The sequence below is a fragment of the Rhinoderma darwinii genome, chromosome 5, assembly GCF_050947455.1.
Source record: "Rhinoderma darwinii isolate aRhiDar2 chromosome 5, aRhiDar2.hap1, whole genome shotgun sequence".
Classification (NCBI taxonomy): Eukaryota; Metazoa; Chordata; class Amphibia; order Anura; family Rhinodermatidae; genus Rhinoderma; species Rhinoderma darwinii.
Genome location: NC_134691.1, coordinates 66,519,606 through 66,526,806, shown reverse-complemented (window position 1 = coordinate 66,526,806; position 7,201 = coordinate 66,519,606). Strand labels below are relative to the sequence as shown.

The following is a 7,201-nucleotide window of genomic DNA, read 5'->3' as shown; positions in this document are numbered from 1 at the left end:
AAAACAATACATAAGTATAGTACAATGCATGTTAGACATAGATAAAATAGATGACATAATCATATTAGTATTATCATAATCATCATATTATTATTTCAATTAATAACTATTTGGGAAATTGCATTAAAGTGCTTGTAGAAATTGAAAAAAAAGTAACAATTTCAAAATGAATCTCAAAAGATAAAAAGCACGAAAATAAATGGTTTCACTCCAAAACAGCCTTTAAAATAATTTTCAGAACATATAAACTGATTTTAATTTATATAAAAATATGTATAGATTAAAGTGGAAAGAAAAGTGAGCTAAAGAGTAGAAGCTGAAGAACAATATGAATGACAAGTCACAGGGAGAAAGGGTTAACAGAGGAAGCAGGAGGGGAAGAGACAGATTGGAGCATGTGTTGCAGTGAGTAAGAAGTAGCATGGTCTGAGGGTTAGGTTAGATTTCCAAAGCTCTTATAGCTGATCGACCAGCCCGTCGGAGTCACTATTCAACCCGAGTCCCAAACACACGCCTCACTAACTACTTTACAGCCACTTCCATTGATTTTCTTTATCAAATAAACATAATACCCGTTACAGCAACACTTCCTCTTCTCGCAGTCAAAATGCCACAAGCATGCAGCCTGCATTTCTCCACTTTGTAGAATCCTTCTCTCTAAAAAAATTGTATCTTGTAGCAAAAAATGGCAAAAAATGGATAATTGCAAAGAAAATTTCGTTATCATCTTCAGAGCACCAAATAGATTAAGGCAACTGGAGTTTGAGATGATATAAAGTACATATAAATATATAAAGCTTTATATATGTATACATATATAAATATATCTATCTATCTATCTATCTATCTATCTATCTATATATATATATGTGTGTGTGTGTGTATATATATATATCTATATATAGATATCTATATATAGATATATATATAGATATATATATATACACACACAGATATATGTATAGCCTTATATATTTATATGTATTTTGGGTTATCAATAGATAATTTCTAACATATGTTCCATCTTAATCTATTCAAAATACTGTTTTTCCCTGATATAGGTTTCAGCTATTCCTTTCAATTACACCAAAACGATCTTTATTAAAATTATGATTTCCAAGTCCAAAAAAGGTATTAAAATTTCCTCAAAATGCTGTCTTTTGAACTATGTTCTCTTATGTATGTCAAAGGGTTGTTGAATTATTCATTATTATAATTACTATCATCATTGTCGTTATTATATTATTAGACCTTTCCAGGTGGAAATAATTTTATTATCGTAATTCAATATCTTAAGAATGCCTCATTTGCCTTCTGATAATCATTTTTGGGGGTTGGGGTGGTTTGTTTAAAAATGAGGTAGATAAATATTTGAATGGACTTGTAGTCTGCTATAGATTTTAGTTTATCTAATCAATTGAAATGCCAATAATTTGATTAAAGATTTAGGGTTTAACAACCAACCATTTTGAAGTGTTTAGGTGTCACTGTAAGGTGTTGTGTTTTGGGATTTTTAGGTTTTTTTTGTCAGATTTTTATCATCTCTGCATTATGTTATGTCTTTTACATGCTGACATGGTTTTCTTGTAAGCTTTTAAAATGCTAATAACGGTTTAAAATTGACAACAATAATGCAAATAAAATAACAGATTGATCTATCCAAGGGCTGTTCTGTCTTGGTCAACGTATTTAAGAAGAGCCCTTAAAATCCAGGTGAATTATATGTGATCATACAGTGATTGCCGAATATTAAATTAAACTTAGATAAATCCGCATTGAAGGAGGCAGCACCCAATCCTGAATTTATTTCCCATTTTCTATAACAGCATCACTGCGCTCCTCTCTTTGCAATGACAATGTGCCAAATCTTGGCATTTTGAAAACATTTTCCATATGCTTTAACAGGAGGCTGATAGACAAAGGGCAGAAGATGAGCTTTTTTCTCCTGAGGTATAGTTTCCTTTCATCTTCAATTTTTCTTAAAAAATTAATAATTTGAAATTTGAAAGTATGTTTGTTGCAATTACAATTCCTTCATATTTTAAGATTTTTTTTATCTGAAGGTAAATACTCTATGTATTCTATGTATCTTTGTAGAATGTATCCATTTAGTTTGTGATATTTTTCCTACAATTAAATCTATCTTTATATTAGCTGTGCTGTTGTTTTAAGAAATTCTTTTGGTGTTTTATTTTTTTTCTGTTTTTTATTTTTGGATCAAGGTTTATGTTACACCTGAAAAAAAAAATTTGGAGACTATACTAGGTTTATGAGGCTTTGTTTTCATATGTACATGGACATGTATGTATTTGGTTTTATTCATTTGTCCAATAATACGCTTTATTCTTGTTGGTTTATTTACAAATTCATGAGGAATGGTGTATTGTTTTAGAAGATCTTGGAATATGACTTTTATATATTGAGGTCAATTCATTTCATATCATCTTAGTGACTATGTACAATATGCATTCCAAAATATTTCTAAATATTATTTTCATTATTTGCTTGTTTTTCAAAGAATTTAGGAAGTGTGTCATTTTTGGAGAGAGGTCAATGATTTCTTTTTCTGGTTTGGTGTCAGGGTCATACGAGAGCTTTGGAGACAGTAGGATGCTATTCTTCTAGGACTGTAGTGATGTGATTTGTTTATAAACACTGGATGGCTGCCTAGAATGGGGGGGGGGGCTGTCAGAGAGCTTTGACCTCTTAAAGCCCAGAGGGCTCCTGAACCCGTAACCCTGTCTGCGCCCTGGCTCTTTTTACCTTCCTTTCTCCCTTCCGTGTCATCTTTTTTTTTTTTTTATTCTAGTGCTGTGTCTTTGTTCATAATTTCGCTTTCCTTGCTTCCTTTCAGGCGACCTTTGCTCTTTTTTTCCCCATTTTAATGTTTCCCACTATCATATCTTTTACAGGCATTCTGATTTTTTTTTTCTCAATTATTTGATTAGGGAAAGCTGCCTCCTTTTTTTTTTTAGCTTCTTTCTATTTTGCCTAGCCCTCTGTACCGTGAATGTTTGCCCTAGGCTCCAGTGGGTGATAAAAGTAGCATGAAAGTTACATGATAATAGCATCCTACTCAGATGAACAAGCTTTCTATTGGCACTTTAAGAGTAAAATTAAACTGAAAGAAAGGCTCTCCGGGACCTGCACTCACCTCTCCAAATCTTTCAAGCCAAGTGTTTCCTTTCTATTGAGATCTTTTTGCTTCCAATCAAAAGTCAGTTAGAGAACCCAAGTGAGTGATTGTCACCCACAATAAGTTTGTTTTAATTGTTTGTTTTGTTTGGATCAGCTGTGACTTGAAAGGGGGCCAGTAATTGACAGTGGGGGCAACTGTATTTACAACACATTTACATATGTACATGTCAGTGGGTGCTAATGATGTGCGTATGTTGCAGGCAATTAGAATTAATTATGTGGTTTGCCAAAAATATCAGCATTATCTGAACAAATGTGTGACAAATTGCAATGAGATTGACATATGATATAGAAAAGAAGTTGTGGGCTCTCTACCGCTGTTTTGCTTACGTGGGTTTTTTTTAAATTAAATTTTGTTATTATTTATTTATTTGAGAAAGGTTAGTTAACACGTTGCACTGTCAAATAGCCCCCGGGAGGAAGAGAGGCAGCAAGAAAAGCCATAGAATTGGGGGCTGGGGATCTGAAAGTGTCTCCAGCTCAGACAAAGGGTCTCTAACACTGAAATCTTGTAATACCTCGTTTCAAACTGAGCTGGTCTATAGACTTAGTGAACATTGTCAAAAGACATGGATTCGCTTTCCCTTGGGCTGGGGGTGGGAGGGAATTGGGACAGTTATTAGTGATGGGACGTCTATTAAAAGGGAGATGCTATGTAATTACAGGTTTTAGCATGTCCTTGCTATAGATTTTTTTTTTCTTTTACTTGTTTGCTAAGATCAATTTACCGAACAAATAAATGTTGTTTTTTTTATATTCATGGCAAAGTGACCACATGTCCCATAAAAAGAGCAGTAGTGTCCTAGTTATAAAAGGAATGTTGATTGTTTAACCCATTAGGTGCTGAAAGGGTCCTGGACACAGCATAACACAGAAAGGTTGGAGGGATACAGTAGTCCTATGTGTTTGCTTTGCTGATCAAATAGAGCTTGTAGTACAGGTTTTTTTTTTTTTTCTCAAACTGATGTAAATGTTAACTATTAGAATGGGATATCGATAAGAGGGGAGATCAGAGGTTGTGTGTGAGGCATTTGTACAAGATCATAAGACAGAGGGTGGGAATGAAAATAAGAGGAGCATAAAAAAAGGGGAGTGAAAAGCATACAGGCGATTAGTGAAATAAATGACTTTTTTTAGGGGAAAATAAATGTAAATTCAAGCATAGGAGAGGATCTCAACAGCTGAAGAGTATTCTCATATGACCACAGACTACAAAGAGGACGCATACAAGATATTATTTGTACACATGAAGGAAGAAACAGTAAGAATACAAAAGAGGTGTTGCATATAATGAGAAGCAGCTTTTAACTCATACTGTAGATAATACAAGCGACAGAGACAATAATGCTCACAGAATAATGAATGAACTTGATGAACTTAGGAAATTGAGGAAGGAAGAAGCTGGGGGCTAGGGGATTTGGACAGAAGGGATATGTAGAAGCATGAATCGTAGGCAATTTTTGTAGTGAAGAGTCATAAAAATAGAAATAATGAAAAGAAATAAAAAGAAAAAGAGTGAGAAATCAAAGTAAAAGAAGATATAAATAATAACCATGACAGAGGTTAATAAAACAAACCTGAATGGATCTGCCTAACGCTGCCTGCCTCCTTGCTTCGTCCCTTGCTCGCTTTCATCCATCCTTCCCTCCCCTCCTTTCTCCTCTCCCGGGTTGCTGCTGCCTCCTCTCTGTCCTTTCTCTTGCACTCTTCGTATCGTCCCCTTCACATCTGCCAACCTGGCTCCCTCTCTCCGCTTTAACCTTCTTCGATTTTTCCTAGATCCCTGGCCATCCCTGATTTTCTTCTAACTGAACTTCCCGCAGTATCTTTTTTTTTTTTTTTTTTTCCCCAGAGCTACTATTTTTAGGAAGAGAGAGAGGGAGAGGGCAGAGAATAAAAGGGTTAGGAGGGGCAGTAAACATTCACAGGGGAAAGAATGAAAATGGGAACTCACCTCTTCACATTCCCTGCCTTCTCTTTTGTCCATTTAGCTGTAATTCAGTAACACTCAAACCATACTTACAAAGATATAAAGAAATCCACAACAGTAAGGACAGGGCTGACATATCCTTTGTATATATCCCCAGTGCTTTTTTTTTTAGTCATGGATAAATACATAAAAGTTCAAAAAAATTGTAAGAAAAATAGAAATATATATAAAAAAAAAAGTATTACTTGTTGCATAGGCTTTGTCTATTCTTATTAGTTGTGTTATAATGATTATATTTTTTTATTTTGAAATGGGCCTTTAATTTTAGATTTTGTGTATATATATATATATATATATATATATATATATATATATATGATTATTATTATTCTATACATACATATATATGTGTATAGAGAATTATAATATACATCCACTTCCGCATGTTCACACACCTATTTGTTGCCTGCATTATATATGCACACCCATCTTGTATTGCTGTGTAATTGTTGCGTGTAGGTGTGTGTAAAGATAATAAAGAGAAATCTAGAGTCCACTTGAGATTTTCACAGAAATATACTTGGGAAGATTAGGAGCGATTTTACAGCTACGCAGTGCAGTTTCGTCTCTCGTCTTCTTGGCTAATAAGGTACATATTTGGTCTGGTAGAACCATTACGCGGGATCTGCTTTTCTTATACTCATAAATTTTTTCCTAAAAATCTTACCATATTACCTTTCTGCTCTTAATATGTAGAATTCTGCACCCTTTAGCATGGCAAGTGTTTTCAATTTGCAAATTTAGACTCTTTCAAATGTTATCACTTAAAGGAATTGCCAAAATTGTCTTCTAGTTAAGCGTTCCTATTGCTGACCCGTAGTTCGCCAAAATTCTTGTCTGTGCCTTGTGTGATTTTTTTTTTTTATTCCTCTGAAATAGCCCAGGAGCTTTAATAGTGCTAACCCTTTCCGTTGGCATTTGGCAGACTTGGTACTTAAGGCCTAAGACAAGTTTTTGACGTGTAGCCCAGGAATCCTGGACTTAAAAGGCACATCAGTTCCAACATGAGGTTATGGTTCACCTGCTTAGGCTTTTGACATTGTAAACATCCTTTGCTCTCAATTTGTATTTACTTTTGCTTTGTGGAACTTCTGTTCGTAACAGAGTGTGATTAGGCAAAAATATCTCCGTATGTGTCATTTACACCAAGTGTCATGTACATTTTCAACTTTGCATGATAAATGGTAATATATGTTTCTCTCTATGGTTAGCTATAGTAATCTATATCTTATAGCGTTGATCCTGGACTGGGTTAATTACAAAAGTCTAAATATTTGAAATATATACAAAATTTGCTAAAAAAATTCTGTTTCCTTCATAGCAAATTTTTCCTTCAGCGCAAAAAAATGCTCCGGGGATTGTCCGATACTATAGACGTACGGAATGACAGTAGAATTACGGCAGTGCATATCAATTTTATTACGCTATAGATTGATATTCAATCTGTAGTGTATAAGATCAGAATGAATTTTCGAAATCAGATTTTTTTTGCCAATAAATTATAAATGTGAGAAAATGTAAAAGAAAAACATCATTTTAGAACTTTTGGATTACAATTCAGATATTATTTGAAATTTCTATTTTGATTTTTGGACTTTAAGAGAAGTGGTGTAGAAACGCTCCTACCTTTAAATGCCTTGCAAGGTAAATATAAGAGAGGAATTTTTTTTTATTCTTCTGGTATGTGATTATCTTTGTGATTCTGCTCATTCTCCCCAGCCCTATAGTTTGTATACATGTGTGTGCTAGTAATTAAGTCTTCAGCCAGGAGTGGATGGTCTGCTCTGTGATCCTGCTTCTGATTATTGTTGTGGTTTCTGCAGCCCCAGTGAGCGGCTCTAAGTCCGGGCTGCACGTCATTTGCAATCTGGAGACTGTTGATCACCTCACTAATTACACCTCCCCCTCTCTCTCCTCTCCTCTCTCTCTCTTTCTCGCTCGCTCTCTCTCATTCCCAGAGTGCATATCAGGAACAGACACACAAAGACATGCGCACTCAACTTAATCAGCCAT

The 7,201-nt window shown here is 34.5% G+C and overlaps 1 protein-coding gene across 2 annotated transcripts in view; it reads left to right on the top strand.

Moving 5' to 3' along the window:
* The first annotated feature begins 1,867 nt into the window (after nt 1-1,867).
* The window catches only part of ZFHX4 (zinc finger homeobox 4), a 149,332-nt gene continuing 143,998 nt past the window's right edge, over nt 1,868-7,201 (top strand). The window contains exon 1 of one of the 2 annotated variants that reach the window (XM_075826103.1): nt 1,868-1,950. The gene's annotated coding sequence lies outside the window, so the exon portion shown is untranslated. Of the gene's footprint in view, nt 1,951-7,082 lie in introns of those variants that run through there. The other variant, XM_075826100.1, reaches the window with a different exon arrangement.